The 20,547-nt window shown below is 36.8% G+C and overlaps 1 protein-coding gene, 1 long non-coding RNA gene and 1 pseudogene across 2 annotated transcripts in view; 1 reads left to right on the top strand and 2 right to left on the bottom strand.

Moving 5' to 3' along the window:
- LOC108762686 (uncharacterized) overlaps positions 1–1,121 on the bottom strand; it is an 8,292-nt gene extending 7,171 nt beyond the window's left edge. Inside the window, exon 1 of the long non-coding RNA XR_001940183.1 lies at positions 1,047–1,121. This is a non-coding gene — a long non-coding RNA (uncharacterized LOC108762686). The remainder of the gene's footprint in view (positions 1–1,046) is intronic.
- The window catches only part of mib1 (E3 ubiquitin-protein ligase mind bomb 1), a 472,329-nt gene that overhangs the window by 440,943 nt on the left and 10,839 nt on the right, over positions 1–20,547 (top strand). The window lies entirely within an intron of this gene.
- LOC108762685 (uncharacterized) lies at positions 4,608–5,975 on the bottom strand (annotated as a pseudogene).

Here is a 20,547-nt window from a genome sequence, read left to right as displayed (position 1 = left end):
AATTTTATTATAATATAATTTTATATATACCTTTTAGAAATATCCTGCATTTACTCATGAATTGAGACATAACAGAGCCTTAGCTGATTTATCATTTTTTTACAAATTTTTGATTTACAAAATTTTGATTTTTTTTTTTACAAAAATTTGTAAAAAAATCAATATTTTCGAGAATATTGAAATCAACACGAGATTTATTTTCGATCATAACGAGATCAAGACAAGAATTAATTTTTCAATATTTTTGCGAGACAAGACAATATTTTGAAAAATATCATCTTGTCTCGTTTTCGTGCATCACTAATATCGGGGCATTTATTTTTATTTGTGAAGAAGTTTATATTTTTCAGCAAATCGGTGTGTGTTTTGTTACATCACACACACACAATATTAAAATCTTAAATCTTAAACAAATTTTCAAGACAATTAATAAAAGATGATGAGATAGTAGGTATATATAGATAAAGGGAGACGCGCGAAAGGAATTCTGACCAGGGCGATTACGGAGACAGACAGAATCGTCTTTTTTTTTCTCAGAGGGGGACAAGGAATATAGTAGGGTTGAATTCGGTTGGCCCGGGCCAAGACAATTCAATAAGCTCGGTGGAGTGTGGATTTTTCTGATTAGCCGGCGAAGTTGAACGTGCGTGATCGTCCTGCCGAAACGTCGGCGGCCGCCGCAGGAAGAGCCGCGCTTACTTTAAAAGTTCAAACGCGCGCCTCGAGCCGCTCGGCTATTCGTGTCATGCCCCGAGAAGTGCACTCAACGCCTCCGACCCGGAGGGCCGAGTTTCAATCGGTGTCGAAGCGCCGCTTCGTGAGCCGCTTGCAGTCTTTGAGATTCCATCGAACGCCCTATCGAACGATTTAATTGTGACATCGTCGCCTCTCATTTGAAATCACGGTGTAATCGTGAAATCGATACGATCAATGACGGAGAAAGTGTTGAAGATAGTTAATGGAATTTTTATCTTACACGTATAAAATATTTTACGTACTTCAAATTCTTAAATTAATGGAATTTTTATTCTACACATGTAAAATACCTGGAGACACTGGTAGTGTCTCGGCGCTAAACTACGCGCAACGACACTACCGTGGCTATTTTACGCGAGCCGGTGAGTTGCGGCAGATCGAAATTATCGGATCTCAATAAGAGCTGAATCGATCAAGTTCTAAGTGTGCTCAATCGATTGCAACCGCTCAGGATATATAATGAAAGTGTTTTTATTTTTTCTCTACTTGCTCTACGAGCGGAGATATTGCGACGCAAAATACGAATTCTGAAACTTTTATTGAGAAAAATTAAGAAACGTAATGTCCTTTTGGAATTTTATGTACTTCAAATTCTTAAATCGTGTAATCATGATAATATTACACATAATTATTAAAGAGGATATTTTGTCACTAATTTATGGAACTAACCTTTATGATTCAGTATTCTGAAATATGAAGAACTGAATCCTTCAACGAGTAATCAGAGTGTCCTTGCGAACATGTCTCGAGATGGTAAGATATATCGAAGGGATAGCTAGAGAGAGGACCGGGGAGGTGAGCCTGGAGAGTTAGGCGGCGGCTCGGCTCCAAGAAACTAGGAAAGCTGACGTTTCGCTTACGTGCGGAAACTGGCAAGCGCGTGGATATATTCTCTCGTCTAGATAGATTTATCGAGTGAGCATCGAGAGCTCCCATTGAAAACGACGAAAATTGGACGGACGTATGCAAAAAAAAGGAGGGTGAGAGAAACGGAAGCTATCGCGATGCGCGCGACGTGCATCTCAAGTTTGCATTTTACCGTCGCCCTCGTAATACCGCAGTGGGCCGGTTTTTCTGGACGCGCGCTAGATAATCTCGACGAGAAAACGCGCTCCGTGACTCAATCTGGAGATCATCCATCCGTTGACTTTGATAAACGAACGCGGCGCGGGCGATTCTTCCTGTAGGAGTTCCGAAAGTCTGATATGGGAACATCCCTGAAATTCGCGAAGGCGATCCGACATTAGGTCTGCGACATTTTGACGAAACACTGATATTCACGTAATCGCTCATCCTAACATATAGAAAAGAATCAACTTTTAAAAAATTAAATTTACCTAAACTGTGAAACAGATTGTGAGCGACACTTTATAAATATTATCACGCATATTTATTTACTATTATTTTATAATTATTGCTTTTAATTCAGGCTTTTATATTACATACGCGGCATATAGGACGGTATTCATAGTCCGTTCTTATTTCAACTGTCTTAAGCAATGTCTTAAGATGGTAATATGGCTTTCTGATTGGTTCGTAACTTGTTAAGACTGTGCTTAAGACGGTCTTGAATATAAGATCTAACTATGAATACCGGCCGCATAGAAAACCCATTTCGACGCACGATCAGAATGTATATAAATGCGGAATCAGAGCGTATATAAATTTGCACAAGAAATATGTATTTGAGCACTAAATCCGTTTCTGGAAAACTAAATTCTGGAAAACTAAATTCTGGAAAACTTTTTAATAATTTTATCCAAATAAGAATTATAACTTCATAAGACTTCATATACTTGAATATACGTCCAGCTTAGAGGATCTAGTAAATGGCCATTCGAACGAAGGATGAGGACAGGAAGAGACTTGTTCACGGAATGAAACATGTCGATATCGAAATTTGGTTAACTACCGGTGTTCGCAACCGCAACGACGGACGGTGGCCACTGACAAGACAGGAACGCTGACAATTAATGGGACGTGGGACTTAATTAGTACAATCTCAACGGCGTCCACCTACCCGCGTCCTTTCTCGTTGTATCCCTAAATACCGCCTGTTACGGGACATTCTCGTGGGGATAAGGTAATGTTCTCTCGGAAACCCGACTAAACGTGACTCTAACGAAGCCACATACTGAACCCTAGATTGTTGAAACCTTTCACTGAAGAGATAATGTCTCATAATTAGAGATTTTTATTTGGAAAAGTACATTTATTATATGATAAATAGGATATTCCAATCGGTATCTTCCCCGTCTATTGTATTTTCAGCTTATTCAGAATGGAATTGGTGAAAAATGTCGTACATTAAACCATGAAAATAGACAACGACTTACAGTAAAATTAAACTTTCTTCTTTTTGTCTCTTTTATTTTAGATTTCATTAAACTAAAAAAATTTCAACGACATAATATATAATCAGAGATTTTTTTAATGATAACATAATTAAAAGCGAGAATATACCTTAGTATTTTCGAAGGAAAATGCAATAATATTTCTCTTTCGCAATAGAGATTTAAAAAATTAAAATTAAAGAGAACAAGGACATTACTAATCCTTTCGTCTCCTCCCTCTCTCTCTTTCTCTCTTTCTCTGTCCTCACTCTCCCCGCGCTAGCCACTAATTGAACCAGTTTGATAAGGTGTCGCGCACTGGAGTCTTCCTGCAGTCCGGTCGTATCGCGTGAACGCGTAACGGTCGCTATTCCAATCGTCATAAATTGTCGCGGTAAACGTGACGATCGTACCGAACAGCCAATACCCCGCGATTCTGTCATTCGACCCTCGTAGCCGCTACTGGGTGCTGCGTAGCCAACGGGTTCCTTCTCCCGGGACTTTTGACCACCGATCCGTCTCTGCCATGCTGCGTTATCGATCTACCGAAAACGTGCCAAGGTTGCATCCGAGCCATCCGTGATTATCGCGAAACGTCGCATAATCCGCTCTCTAAATTCTCTCTATACTGCTTCCCAATCCTCGACAACTTGATGACGTCTTTGGGGTGATTGGTGCGCGTTCCAAGTTCAATTCTCAGGTAAACGTTGATCTTTCCTCTAATAATTATGGAAATGAAAGGTAACTTTCCAATCCTTGAAAATTTACAAGCAATTCCCCAGATTTCTATTCGACTTTAAATTAGGATATTTATATAGATAAGGAGGAAACTATGTGAGAAAAAAAGATTTTTTTTGCAAATCTGTTTTAGCAATTCAGTACATTCGTTTAAATGCGTTATTACTCGACGGTGATTAGCATAATCAGGCTACTCGTGTAACACGTACGGCAAATAGACAAAATGCGACGGGCGATGCCAATTAGCAGGTGCCGACGTTAATGCAAATGGCGGCATTAGCCGATAATACCAGGAATAATATTATTATTTCACGGCAATAATATCAGCGTAATTCATTCGGCTTAATCAAGAGCATTACTGCCACGAGAAGCGCAAATCTATTTTACCGTCGATAAATTCATGCGCATCTATGCAAACGTAATGTACTACCCAATGAACCCCGAATCAAATCGCGGCATTGTTCGCCAAAATTCGTGAGACCGAACGTTGCACAAAGTACACAGAATAATCGACAAATGATGTAAGAAGATTATCGGAAATTATCGGAAATACATCCATGTGATCTATGTAACAACGCTCTTTTCCTCTAAAAAATATATATATATAAATACATCAACCTCAGAAAGATAAAACAGTAGAATTTAATAATACTTACAATATGTACATAATAATTAAAGCATTTGATAAATAATAAGGAATAATTCTTCAAATATTTAATAATAACAGCCTTAATAATAATAGTCTCATTATTACAAGGCAAATTGTAACTTGCACACATTCACCTATAATCGCGTTATTTACACGGTGCGCTTGAGAATACGCGCGCATCAGAATACGCTCGTTCTCATTACGTGAACCATAGTCGATCTCACCGTAATCACTGACGTCACTGGCCGACTATCGTTACGACGTTACGACCAACACTGAATCTTTTTTCCGGACACCAGAACCAAATACCGCGCGTACGATCCTGCTATGCAACGTGAGGTTACACCTGCAGCCGAATACGTCACCGATCGTCGTGCAACCGGGCACCGGTCGGCGGCCCGCGCACCGGAAATAGATTCTGTAACCGGAGAACTTATTTCTGGAAATATGGCTGCGGTTGTGCTTGGGTCCTATTTCGGGCTCGAAAACAGCATCCAGCCACACGCGTCTTCTTCTTCGCTCGCTCGCCCATTTTTTTCCGTGTCTCGCCTTCCTCGCCGCTGCAATCAAATCGAACGATTGAAAATCTGTGGAAATGAATGGAAATCTGAATTAGCGGCTGATTGCTAATGTAAAAGATAATTTTGCAAAAAGATAAGCTACTATAGTAGTTAGTAATAATTAACTACAGTTATCAACTAGAATAATATGAGAGGAAAGATACACGAGAAGAGATACGAGTCCTCTGTCATCGCGCTAAGAATGACGAAGAGCTTGTGAGGGGATAATAAAAGTGGTGACCACATGGTAGCGGCACCAAAGCCATAAATAGAGGCCGCGGAAGACCATATGTACGTGGAATGATGCCTGGGCCATATCGGCGTCGGTTACGCGAAAGCAATCTATTTCTGGCGGCTGGCTGCTCCCAAGATTTGCATCGCAGAAGACGCAAGACCGCAAATTTTATCTTTACACCATTTGTTACTGACTCTTTTACGCGGCACTATTATCCTGCTCCGTCGTTATCCTTCCGGTTCTTATTCTTATCCTTGCCTTTTCGTTCGTCACAAGTCCCCGTTTTCGTCATCGACGATAAATCCGGAAATCTCTCGATTCTTCAATAAAGACGACTATCGCTTCCCGACGATTCACCAGGACGCGGCTCCATACTTCTTTACATTCCATACGTCACATTCACTATGGGAAGTAAGGAAGCACGGAACGGTCGCCCGGTATTATACAAGCTTAGGTCGTCCGAATGCCGATTTGCTCTCAAAGTAAGATCTCTTCTTTGCTCCAACTGAGATTGCTGGATCCAAACAGCATTTCGATACGGCACTTCTCGCAACAATTTCGTTTCGCGAATACACCGCTGTTACGTAATTCATCCTGCAAGATCCTAAAACACTCTCCAACGAGGAATACCTGGCGCGCTGGGAGCGCCTGGTATTCAATCGTACCCGAAAGGTCCTCTTGACTCAACACCTGATTTCTTCTGAAATTATTACCCAGTGGCCGAGAGAGAGAGAGTTCCTCGGGCTTATTTCCTCGAGACGTCAAATCCTGCCAACCCGGATGACCGCTTCGGACTGAATGCTGCCAAAGCCTCGAGCACGATCGCTTTGGAACGAGCCCTCTAAAAATGGCTGCACAGATCCCATTGGCCTCTCCTCTCGAGTGACGACGAGCCGACACCCCCCTCGTCGTCGTCGTGTGCAGATGTAAGCTTACACTCGAGACGGCTACCACGCGACGGTTCGGCTCGGCTCGGCTCAGCTTCTCGGCTCCCTCGCGTAGCGCTTCGCCGCGCCAAATTTGTCTTTACCCGAAAATAGTCAGTCCCACGGCTGCCACCACATGGTGTGACTATTCCTGGTCCAGACTCGAGTGATAACTTACCCAGGCCTCTGTCTCATTTCTCTCCTCCTCCTCCTCCTCCTCCTTTTTCATCATCTTCTTCTCCCCCTTCTACTCTTCGTCTTCGTGCTCTTCTCCGTTCTTTTCTACTTCTAAGCTGTACAAAAGCGTGCACGTGAGCCCTCATGTCTCTTAGTAGACACACAAACCAAAGGTGGACATTCAGAACGGAGTGGAAAGCTTCGTTGTATGACACAATATTAATTTCTTAGGATTTCCTATTCATTCTCTGAAGTCTTCGGTAAAGTTAAAAATCTTATAAAAGCGTTCTTTTTATCAGAGTTTCGTTTTATAACTAATTTACAAGATTAAAAATTCCTGCAAAAGAGAAAAGCGATTAGTTTTATGAATTTTTCTTTGATGAAACACCGCGCGTAACTCAATATTTTTACTTACCTTCCGTAATTGAAGGCATGACTGACACAAGAAAAGTTGTAAGCGACAGAAATGAGAATCTCAAAGAAAACCACATTTTGAAATATTGTTTTATTTACTTAAGAAATATGTACTTCTCATATTTCTTATACAAATGCCTTTGTGATTGAAATTTTTCAATATCGCTATCGTGTTTGTGACATCTAGAGACTTCTTCATCAAAAAGTGACTTTTTAAAGATATCACGTCAACAGCTGTTGATATGTTAATTCTTCAATTTGTCGTCACCGACTGCACTTAGCTACCATCCATCGGCCTGTAAATCTGACGTAACGATATGCCGCGATATTTCGGAGGTGGAACATTTGGCAGCTGCCATTGGCGATCAAATATATGTCTAAATTCCAATGGGCCTCTTCATACGAAAACAAAGTTGCACCGTTGTCGACATTATTCCCGAGGTACTCTCGTGCCATCAATCGTTAACACGTTATCGGCAACGATCAACGTCAATGACAATGTACTCTCGCAGGTTAAGTCCGGATCGTGGGCACCGTTAACAACGATGATAAATACAGTATCGTAAATGCACGGGGGAGCTGAATTACAAGATTATATATCTCGTGTTATTATTTATAGAAAGATATGCGCGACGATAATGGCCGCTGGCGTGCAGCCAGCGCTTCTGCGATTTGAGTATAGCACGCAGCGCGACGATTAATTTCAATTTTATACTTTACGTTGTCGTTGTTTATATCACCGATCGACCACGCGACTATCTTGTAATCACTTACCTCTCGCATTAAACAACCGACGAACCTTCATAGTATAGCGCAAACTCTCCTCGAGCTTTGCCAACGAAACGCGGAACATCGCATGGAAATCAGACTTAACTCTCATGAATGAGACTTAAGCTATGGGATTAGCGCAAACTTGGTCACACTATTTGTGATATATTGTCCCCGTATCATCATGCTTCGCATACATCGTTGCAATTCGGCCAAGAATGCTGTTGATGATGTGATACCGAAATACATCCCGACAAACAGCATCACCGGAGCGACGTTGCGAGTCCCCGACTCCCAAGTGGCGCGAGTCCAATTTTCGCGATGCAGGACGGCAGAAAAACGTAATAATAATTCTTATTTTAAGATCATCTTGATATCCCACTTTGGATTCTATAAATTTTACGCTCAGAGAAAAACGTGGTAGTAAGTATAAACAACTATACAAGTTGTATATGGTAGAATTAATGTGTATACGTATAGTTGAGTAAACTATACTCACGCACAAAAATATGAGTTGTATTAGCACAATAGCCCATTTTCTTTTTACGGATGAGTATTTTATAGTTGCATTCTTTTACAGAAATATAATACTGGCCAATTTATTACTGAAAGACAGTAATTAATTATTTTAAGTATTAGAAATATTGAACAACTTTTAATACTTGAAATAAATAATTAATTACTGTCTCTCAATATTAGCTAATATTAGATTTCTTTAAGGGATAACACATTAATCTTTGAGTGTATATACTCAGTATGTTTAAATAAAATGCTGATCTCGAGAACAATTTTCCAATAAGCTTTTGCATTTTATTAGAAATGCCAAGATGAATTTCCATCATTTGATAATTACCAGACTTCTCAAGTACATAATAATTTTACATTTTCGAAGACAAATTTGTAATAGATTTGGCGCCACTGAGATATTAATACGGACAGCGACAATTAGAAAACTTGTCACCTATAAGCTTTCCGACACGTTACAACACATCTTGCTCCGTGTCTAACAGTCTGCAGAGACGCTCGTAGATCCTCGCGTAAGTTAAATATCCAACTTATCTCGCGACATTAGCTGCTTGCACGTCTGTCAACGACAGATTCCCCGGTGAATTCGGAATTCCGTTTTTCCCAGGGAGAAGTTTATGGAAGCGTTCGGGCTGCATATCTCGCATGCACGACATAAACTTACGGTGTCACTTTTACCGGGCGACTTTCGGAAACGAGGAACTTGGTCGCGACGGCCGACTCGCCGGCGTCTAAAATTACTGGCAGCCGAAGACGTTGCATATCCGCGAAGTCGACGCAGTCCGGTGAGCCGTGCGAAACGAGTCTACGCGCTAATGCCGTCCCTATTTTTGGGCGTCGTCATCGTCGTCGTCGTTGTCTTCGTCGTCGGCGACAGCGTCATGACGGAGATGACTATGGAAGACGCAAAAAGAAGAGCAAACGAGAAAACATTGCTATTCTTTCGGATCTTACCCTCGCCGATTATTTGGAATGAACAAAATCCACTTGAATGAGTTGTTATATGAGTTACATTTAAGTTATAATCCCGAAATTTGATAAATAAAACGATGAAGCGAAGCGCATCTTTTAACCAAAAATAATATCTAAAAATAAAAAAACGATCTTTTTTTTCTTTTGTGAAAATATAAGAAAATAAAATTGTAAAATTTAATATATAATATTATTACTTTTTAAATAATTTTTAAATAATATTATTAATTTTGACCCGAAAGGCAAAATGAATATTGAAAACGTACAAAATCTTCCAAGGGTTCTTGTTGAATAATTCATCTTTTAAATAATCCTTTGAATAAAATCTTATTCTGCGCATTAGTTTTGACTTTATCAGAATTTTAATCTAAAACTTATTAATAACGTGTCTAACATGGGATAAGTTGTGAAAAGAATGATGTCCGATAGAATTTATTCCAAAGGAAAATTTATACTTGAAATTTTTGTCAAGGAACCACTCGACACTTGATACACCCTTGCATCTATCACCGAAGCAATTTAATGATTTTAGGATGCGGCACATCACTGAGAATAATTAAAGAGAACGTCGTTTCCTTCGTTCATCGGGGAGGGAGGAAGACGGGGAGCTTTCCCTTAGCGGAGGAGCCGCAGCCCCCGCCGCTCGTGTATCGGGTTACGAGTTCGTCGTTGAAAATAGCCTTTACTCGCGTACTAATGGCGAAGACTCGAAGTAACCCCGGCTGAGATACACGGCGCAGGTCGAAAGCCGCGCACTGGCGCACTCTCTTCTGTATCTCGAAAGAATTGTCGGTTGAATCTCGCACTGATGAAAGAAAACCGCGGGAAACCCTCGGAAAAGAAACGACAACCGTGAGTTGCGGCTTTGATAATTATCGTTGTTAATTTAGAACGGAAAAAAAGTGAAATGCCATCTCGCCTGGAGTGACGTGGTCTTTCTCGATTTTCCGCGGGTTTCCCTACGGGTTCCTCGATGTCCAAAGAGAAATTACATTCTCAAGCTCGAACATACACGCAAGTAATTTACATGCTAAATTCAATACACCCTCTTTTCTTACGAAAGGTGATACACTCATACATCCTATCTCTTTCTTTTCTCTTTTTTTCAAGTACTTCTCTCTCTCTCTCTCTCTCTCTCTCTCTCTCTCTCTCTTCCCCCCCTCTGCAATCTCTTGTTGCAATTTTATTCTTGTGGCATTGAAACAGCCGCCGGCGCTTTTTCGCGAATAGACAAGACCATAGCGCGGGTACCTATAAGAGATTTCCAATGCCGTTGGAATTCTATGCGCGGCCGAGGGGATGGTATTTACTTACGTCGAATCATGCCCCGAAATTACTTTTATCCCCTTTGGAGTCACGAACATTTCACTTGCAATCTTTCAAGTCCGCAAGAATTCGCTTGTTACTAGACTGAACGCATTCCCATGCAGGCTTCTCTAGAATTAGTTTCAAGTGTCTAGACGTTATTTAGGAAATTCTTGACTTCTGACATCTAAAAGAGCTTCCGTAATACATATATTGCTGGAATACAACAATACTCTTTTCAAATATTCAGTTTATACCTATATGTAATCACATGAGAAACTTTTAACTTTTATGATTAAAAAACATAGTGTTGGAATAATTCAGTAATTTGTTTTTTTCGAATATCTGACAATGAATCTTATTTGCGACATTTTCCAACATTTGTGATTGAACAAACTTCAGCAGTTATAGAAAATATTGTACTAAGATTTTGTCTTCTGATAGAATTGAGATTAATGTAAGCTAATTCTTTCAAAATATTTTTCACGTTTAAAGATACAACTGTTAAAGATATGAATTTTCAAATGTTCTAGTTTTTTTGCGTATATAATGAGATATTTTTTATATATCATAATTTTTTAATTTCTTCTGGGAATCTTCACGGAATATTTCTTGCTTTCTGTGAGAGAGACAACTGCAATTTTTTAAGAAGATTCACGTTGTCATCGAAATCTATATAATGCATGTATATATACGTGTTTTAAAACTATTGTCTTCAACGGACAAATATTTTATAGCAATGTCAACTCACATATTCTGTTACGGAAGTCAGAAAAGTTTCACTTTTTATTTGTTACTTGGAGACATAAATGGATCTCGGTTTTGACTCTGACGAAGAAAATGCTCTTTCAAAAATACTTCAGAATATACTTTCTAGTTCATATTATGTAGATTTTTTGGATCTTCCTATATGCAGGAAGAAGCGGAAACCGCAGTAGGAAGTTGGCGAAACGCAAGAGAGGAAAACATAAAGGGCCCGAAGGAAGCCACTTTTCAGGCGTCTAGGAAACCCGAATAAGAAACCTAGAAGCCACCCTCGGTCGTGGGGGCGGAACGTGCTCGCTTTTTGTCTTGTGACAAATCTATGTAACTTTATTCGAGAGCGTCGCGAGAGAAGTTAATGCTGTTTGTCTCGCGGTAGCTCGGGGGAACGCGCGAATTGCGCGGCCAAAAAGTTTGCGAAACACCGAAAACAGGGTGAACTAGTCGACGTGCCCTGCTTTACCACCGGAAGCGGGCCAAGGATGGACGTATTTTTATTACGTCCTCGACGACCCCTTGTTCATATCTCTTTTAACCCTTTTATTCCCATGTTATTTTTAATTTTTTATTGAAAAAGATATTTCAATAATTTTTCATTTTTAATCATACATTTAATAATTAAAAGAAAAAGTACTTGTATTTATATTTTGGTAAATTTTATTAGATTTTTAATCTTAATACTCTTTTATTAAAAAAGAAATACCTGTTACTAAATTCAAATTTCATAATGTTATTTAGAAACAGTAAAAAAGAAATTAATTTTTGAGGAGCTGTATGCTCTTTGAATTTGTAAATTGACATAGTGATTTTCTAGGAACTAAATGGTTAATGGACGTTAATGGAGGATGGATTGATTGACTCGGTAAAATAAAGCATTCACGCCAGTATCGGCCCGCACGAAGTTACAGATATACATATATATACGAGCAAAAAACGGACATTTACGCGGATAAACTCTCGAGTGTGCATCGTGCCGCGGAATTCGATATCGTCGGATGGAAATAAACGTTTTTTTTTATACGACACTTTTGCATTTGTCCTTTTGAAAAGAGGGGACGTTATTCGTGCCAAAATACACGTACTCGAAAATATTTAGTTCAAAAATACGGAATTACGATTTTAATTATAGTGGCTGCTAATAAACTTTGATTTTAATGTTGGGTAATTCATTGTACTACAGTTGAGAAGGAACGAACACTTTGTCAAAAATAATTACGACGAAAATGCCAAAATTCTTTCATATCTGTAATAAAATTTGTTGCAGAGCCCAGTGAACGCATCTGTTTTTTTTTCTCATTTTTTTCCGTAGCTCTGGAGCTTCGCCAAAGCGCGAGAAACCGGAAGAGTTGCTCGAACTAATGACAAGAGCGATTCAAAACACCGGATTATTATGGCCATTAAGAGCCCGATCGCAGCCTCTCTGTCGCTTTTATTTTAGAGAGACACGACACTTTGAAACTCTGCACGAGTATCCGAAGCAGCAATTTGACGATACAGTAAAACTTCCGCACTATTTTAAGGCGAACATTAATGGGCATATTAATTAACGACGCATTAATTCTAATATCTCTAATTGGAAATTTAATTTATACATTAATTATATATTAGCGTAAATTTCGAAAAAAAATAGTTGTTAATTCTTATAAACTACAATTAAATATCAAATTACAATTGATTAAATAATTTGTTTGACGTGAAAAATTTTTCTCTCGTTCTAAAATACTGATAACATCATAAATCTTAATTTTATCATTCGTTAACGTTACATAACATTATCGCAAAATTACGCGAACTGACGTACATATATTACAAAAAAAATTTGTAATACATTAATATCAACTGTGATAAGAAACATTTTACTTTCTGCCCGCGCCGTTTAAATATACCTTTTCATATCAATATTATATTATAAAAAAATCACTCGTACGCGTTTATAGTTGGTGAAAAAAAAAAACAAGTTATATTATTTTGCGATAGGATTGCGAACTTCGATGCCACCTTGCATGCCATGATGCGGGAAAGAATTATTGCGAAACGATAAGGGACAAAAAAGAACTTGGATGCTTTCCCGTTTCATATAACTGCACGATGACGTAAATCTTTAAAACGATGCAATGATGATCATGCTGAAAATTGTTTTGTGTCCGCAAGACACGCTGTCACTAACAGTCATCGGTCGTCATTTCAAAGAAGACAGTGAACCGAAATAATTAACACTAAACTAATTATCAAGTTCTACAAAAGCATTCTTGCCAAGTCTGTTCCAAAGTTATCCTTCTTACTGCTACTTTCTAAATATTTTAGTTGTAATTTAAGCTTTTTTGTATTTTTCTTTCTAAAAATTATCCGGAAATTCTTCTAAACTTTTTGTAGTTTCAAAAAATTTCCCGCTAAAAAGAAAAATCTCCAAATTTTTAGTAGAAATTTTATTAAATTGGCAGCACGATACAAAAGTGATTTAATATATTATATTGTATTTTAAACACGTATAATACTGGTCGCGCGTTCCATTGAGAAAAAGGGGCTTAAGATACTGTGTCGAAAATGACGACAGATTCATTCGTAATGGAGTCCGACGAGGCAGATCGCGAACTTACGAGGACGCGAATGCGAGAGACGTAAACAGCCTCCAGCAGACGGGATATGTTTCAGAGCCAAAATATCTCTTCCTCCGCACCTACCTAAGGCCGACCGACTAAAGACGGATAGACGTGTTTTCGTTGGAGAAATCGAATAAGCAAAATAAACGGGACCGAATTCATTCAGGAAAAACGTGGCGTCGCGCGTCGCCGACATCACCGTCGTACTTCATGCCGGAATCATTTTCATTCCTCGTACCCTTCCTTCCTCTCTCGCACTTCTTCTCTCCCAGCCGAAAACTTATCACTCTCGATTCAAGCGTATACATTTACTCAGCGACAAACAGAATTCCTCACTATCAGTCAAAACTGCGTGCATTTCGAGACTACAGATAAGTATTATAATAAAGTATTGAAAATGTGATTATGAATAATGAACATTATTTAAAATTTAAATACAGAATTAGCAACAAGAATTGATTATCTATAAACTATAGATCTTTACTTATATATTGTATAAATGAGTATGTCTTGTATGTTGTATGCGTTTACTTTTTATTATTTTATTTTTTTCTGATTTCACGTAATCATAGTTATTTTAATAGGCATTATAACAGTAGCCATACTGATGTTTCACCATTTGCGTATTTACATTCTCATTTTTAATATATAACCTTATAAAACTTATTCATATGCAATAAATTTAATTTAATTAAATTAATTAAATATAAATATATATATTTATATAGACACTCTATAATTTATAAATTATTAAAAATATATATATTAAATTTGTATGGTACATTGAAACTTAAAAAAATACGATAATTGCAATATAATTATAGTATTATAGCTTTTTTTTTAACAAGTACACTAAGAAAAATGTCTGTTCAAAAAGTAACAAACAGATATTTCCGATTGATTTTGATCGGATTTATAAGACTTACTATCCGATCAAATTTATCGGATTTACAGGACTATCCAATGAATTTGATCGGATAGTCTTATGAATCCGATCAAAATCAATCGGAAATATCTGTTCGTTAACAAATAAAAAGATTCTAATTGGGTTCTTAAAATATAATCAAATAAAGAACGACTAAAAAAGGGCAATTAAAAGCCTTAAACGCAGTAATTAGTGCGTGAATCAAAAGTATAAATATATTTCTAGTTAATATTCCATACGTAGTATACAAATCTGAACGTTTCGGCTATCTTCAAGCCATCTTCAGCAGTCTCCATTATAACAATAAATTAATCAGTTCGCAATAATGAAGCCATGGGATGCAGTAAGTAAGTTTCTCAGATTGCCACGTCTGAAGAGTATGTAACCGTCAGTTAGCTAATTAACTAAATGCGAGCTGTATCAAGAATGAAATCATTAATAGACAGTCATTAAGACAGTCATTATAGACAGTATTATCTGTTTGTTACTTTTTGGAACGGATAAAGCCCGGAAATTTTTCTCAGTGTACATATGAAAGATTTATTTAACATAATAAATTTCAAAATTACTGTGAAGATTAATAAGACGTTTTCTCTCTAAAATAGAATACTTTTGTAATACAAATAGTATATGCTGTAATAATACCTTACATTTTAAAAATGAAGTGATTATAGATACAGTTTGGCAATTTTATCGAAAATCGAGTATCTCTTTGAGTGCTTTTACGAGAGGACAGAAAATAATGATTAAAAAGATTTATTTATTGCCAATGTATTCGTTTATTCGACCAGAAATACCATTTAAATGTAGCTACAGCTAATGGAAGTGTTTAAACTCTTTCACAGTTTGTTAAGCTCGTTTTTGCACTACAAAAATCACAATTTTATGAGAATATGAGAATATACCACTAGTTTACTTTCCACAGTTAAAGGGTTTAATTACATGTGTTTTCGACGCGAAATACGGGATTTGGATAAAGATTAATTTTGATTGTAATTATGTATGAAAAGGAAATAAAACGAATAGCAGTAACATATTAATTTGTGCTACGTAATGAACGACATTAATAACTATAGTACTAATAATATTCGCGGAAATGTAAACAACATCTGTTAATAGTTACAATATGGAAATATTAGACGGAAAAACAATGATAGAATTGTAATACTTGCTCGATATAACACATAATATATAATAGGAGTTGAGCATAGAGATATAAATAAATGCGTTTTCAAGAGAATTAGCAAATTGAGTAATTATGGAATTATTGTAAAAAAATTCCTATTATCTAAAAAATGTTAAAAATAAATGCAATAATGCTGTAAATGTAAAAAAGCCTTAATACATAATATTATAAATTTAAAAAGCGTTAATATTATGAATTAAAAAAGCGTTAATGAAAGATTACAGAATTAAAAGGTAAAAAGACTTTTAATTGTACGCTCATTAAAATCCAATTTCAAGATGTTTAGCGTTAGTTTAGCTTTGTACCGTCAATTCTTCGATCGCGATAAAATTTATATCTTTGGAAATTTAATTTTCCACCTCGATAAGCACTCCCGTGGAAGTCCTCTAGATCCATCCGTAGGCATGGGGAATGAGCTCGCCGCCCTTTCCCTCCCGGCCCGAATTAAAATAGCCGACGAGTGCAGCGATCACGGGTGACCTACCCCGTGGTGCACCTGCGACTCGTCTGGCGGTGCCATCGCCGTCATATTTTATGCCGAAGTCATTTCCATCGCCGCGGAAAAGTTCCACCCGCCGCGTCAGTTTCCCGCGCCTTTTGCAATAACTTTTAGAGGAACTCGGAATTAATATATTTTTTTCAGGAAGACCGCTGGTACTTTCTCAACCACGATCGCTCTCCCTCCTCTCTCTCTCTCTCTCTCTCTCTCTCTCTCACTCTCTCTTCCTCTTTCGGCGTAGGTATTGAACGCATAAATTATACGACTTCACCGAACGCGATCGAAGTATTTTCTTCCTTTTTCTTTTGTTCTTTTTTCTTTTAAATTTTTTATTTTCCTCTGCCTCGCGTAAATTCTCTTTTGTCATGTAACTTTTTTGTTATATTGTGCTTTGTATGCGATTATTGTGCTGTTCTTTCTTACGTCAATACCCTCTATCTTTCAGTTCATCTTTATACTTAATGTAAGGTTTCTCTTATGAATCACGATCTACTTGCTGTATAATATATTTGTATAAGCTAATTTATACATCATTATTTGCATTTTGTACGTATCTTCTATCGCAATGTATGCCTAAGAAAACTATATACACTTCAAAATCAATTTTTTAAATTTTATTATTTATATTGTTGCATATTCTAATAAAATTATTTTCAAAATTATTAAAAATAATTGTATCGTTATCATATAGCAATAGTGATTGACAATTAGCAAATTGTATAATGATTCAAATGGTTCAATTTACTATATTAATAGCTATTGATATTAATTAATTAATTTGTCATTAATTGCTATTATAAATTTATCATGAGAGAGAGAGAAAGATATGTTGTAAAAGAGTTACATTTATTTTACGCCTACTATTGCAAAAAAGGTTCAGAGTTAGTATAACATAATCATTCTCATTTTTATCACTACTACTTTCTTCTTTTTTTTCTCTTACTTACGATAGCAGTCTTGTTCTTCAGTCACGATGCCGTCCACTGTGATATCAACCCAAGACATTCCAACCCTGCGATGTTCCAAACTTCACGGATAGATTAGTTGGTAGTTGTGATTTAGTTTTGGTTCGATTACCTGCCTTCTCGGTACTCAAAACCCCCTCGTTTCAACTTCCCCTAGGGTCTGCCGACTAATCCTTTCATAGGTAGGTACTATCCTCCGAGAATTTCAATTTTCATCACGGCGGCGGCTACGAGATTTCGTTAACCCTTAGCCTTTCCAAGATAAGCCATTTTACATATACTAATTCAACAAATATACACAGAAAGAACGATTTTGCCAAAGAATCGAAAAATTTAGCTAAATACAGATCTGAAAGTAATTTTGTTGGATCGTAAAAATAATTAGAAACGTTGATGACAATGCTGCATAAAATTTTAACATTCTATCTACTTGAGCATTCTACATAATTATTTTGATATAACAAAATTATTTTCCGTATCTAGTTAATTTTTTAGAGACTTGAGCAAAATCTGCAAATATCTTTTTTTTTCAATAGAAAAGAATAGTCTTTATTTGGTGCGCAAAAAATAAGAATAAATATTGAATTAAATTTACAATTTATTTGTAAATATTTGTATACTTTTTGTAAATTCCTTTTTGTTATAAGAAATGTTATCGTATTAAAATAATAATGATGCTACACTGTTAAATTTGTAATTACAAATTAGATCGAACCATTTTCAATCATCCCTATTCTAGGTTGCCACTGCTCCTATTCTATGTCGTTAATTTAACTAAAACAATGGAATTAACTGTATTATATTTAATTCAAATTTAATTTGTTATTTACTAAGTGCATAGTAATATGGACATTGTTTACTTTGAAACTAAAATTACAGAAATGAGTTGATTAAATGTGGTTACTTTTTAAATTACATATTTTAAAATGTATTAAAATAATACATTTTGACATAAATAGAAGTTAAAAATAACAAAATATTATTTAACTCAAGGAATTAGTTTGAGTGTGATCCTTTAATATTTCACAATGTAAGAAAGAAACTAGGTGAAATTGCATTGGGACGCATTTATAAGGTATAAGTCAAACATAAACACGTAAGAAAGGCGCATCTAACATTTGTTTCTTCAACTCTTTACCGTGACTTTACTTAGTTTGTTAGTATTTACGAGAATACACTATACGGAACATCTTGCGAGAGAATTGGAAATGCCTGTCGAAGAACAACGTCACGAAGTGACAGCTTTAGCTTCGGCAACGAGACCGGGGAAAAATACGAGGAAAAGCGCTCCAGTAAGGAGAAACGAAATTAGAAGGAAGCGGAAGCACTTTGAGAAGTTCTTCTCTTAATCCGGATCTAACTTCCGGTATTCGGTACTCACGGCAAATTCCAATTTTCGTCGGACACTTTGCCGATGAAGTTCCGCGAAACGACGGCTAGGAAGAAAACTCTCCCGCGTGCAAGAGATTTCGATTTTTCTCTCGTGAATTCCCTTTGATTTTAATCTCGTCGTGTAAAAGAAGAAATAAAGCAAAAAGGATGAAAAAAGCGAGAACGTGCAATGTATCGAAGTATGACGGTATCGGGGGCACCAGCTCTTTCGCTGGGTGCGCCAACTCCGATGGAGGCGCCCGGAAATTGCGTCACGGTAGCGACCAACATTTCCTCATGGTTTCTGCATATTAGAGCGCGTCTATCCACCCCCCCCTCCCGCAATACCGTTCCGTTACCCACGAATGGACATCGCCAATTTGAACCGGCCGTGCGTTCCTTCTTCCCGATTCATCGAGTCGACCGAATTCATCGAATATAAACGCAGAAAGTCGAAGGCTCTTCCTGAAAACTTACATAATAATATGATGATGAGCGCGTCTATTGAATTTTAAGATAATTTACTTTTAAAATTCATGATTCTCTTTGCAGTCTTTCATTACGTATCTTTACAATTGTGCTTGGAATTAGAATTCTGTTAACATAATGTCTGCTCGAAATTATATATATATAACATTTTAGTCGAAGTTTAATCAAACTATTGGAGAGAACGTTGCATCGTATTTGCATTTAACATATCCTGCATGCACAGAAAGAAAAGTTTTGCTAAAATATATGAAAATTTATGCCAGATAAAAATCTGAAAATAATTACGTTGAACCATTTAAATTATTATATTAAACACTCAAACATAGTTGCTTGAATAAGCTAATAGCAAAACTTTTTGCAGTATTATCATCATGCTTGAGTATCCTACATAACCCTCGGTACGATTAGGTCATCCGTGTCCTCTATGCATTCTTTTTTTTTTAAATACTAGTAACTAGATGCACCAAGAAATTAGTTGTAACATTTATATACAATTTTTTTTTATTCACAAATACAAATATCTAAAGCTGTTAAAGTATATGTAAAAATTACGTAATAATTTTTGTATACTTGTAAAAATGAAAATTATTTCGAGACATGAACGATCCATGGTGTGTAGTGAGGGATAATTATATTGATGATCCAATATAATTATTTTTGGATTTGACCTAATTTTTATATAACGTGAATGAGTCAACCTTAATGTACACCATCTTAATTTTGAGGATAAAATTAAAGAAACTTCTTAATCTTCATCATCATACTTCAGTAAAACTGTTCTTTCCATGTAAATGCGAATATGAATTTTTGTCTATTACAGGATGGGTAGATAAATCTAAAACAAGTATAGAGAATGCAAATTTTTATTTTTTTTTTCTTCGACGAAGAAAAGGGCTTACTGTCGTCGAATATTAGAAGCTAATTTATTTCATGCATGATCGACAGATAGGGTGTGGCGCAAAAATTGGTGCTTTGTTTATTGCGCCGAGTTTGATCTAATCGCACGAATGACTGATAGAAAATCAAAATACTTCGGAACCATCGGCTGAAAAGGGAGGAGTGCCATCGTTGGGAAGGCAAACGAAAGGGAAGATAAATGGAATTCCGCCGGAATTCCGCGAGACTGCGGCGGATAAATGTTTTAGGGACTGAAGGCCCTTGTGGTTTCTCAGTAATCTGTAAGTGAATGCCACGAGAAGACTCTCACGAAAAGATTGCAACTTCCGATTTTATCTCACTCCTAAATGAACGATGAGTAAGCCATTATCTCATCGAGATCGAAGTGCAATCGGTTGAAAAAAAGTCGTCCTGGTTATATATAGCATAATTATTATGCGATATTTTGATTATATTTTTTTATCTCATCAAAAAAGAACAAAATATTTTCACTCT

This window comes from Trachymyrmex cornetzi, unplaced genomic scaffold (assembly GCF_001594075.2).
Source record: "Trachymyrmex cornetzi isolate Tcor2-1 unplaced genomic scaffold, Tcor1.1 scaffold316, whole genome shotgun sequence".
Lineage (NCBI taxonomy): Eukaryota > Metazoa > Arthropoda > Insecta > Hymenoptera > Formicidae > Trachymyrmex > Trachymyrmex cornetzi.
This window is presented reverse-complemented; position numbering and strand designations above follow the sequence as displayed.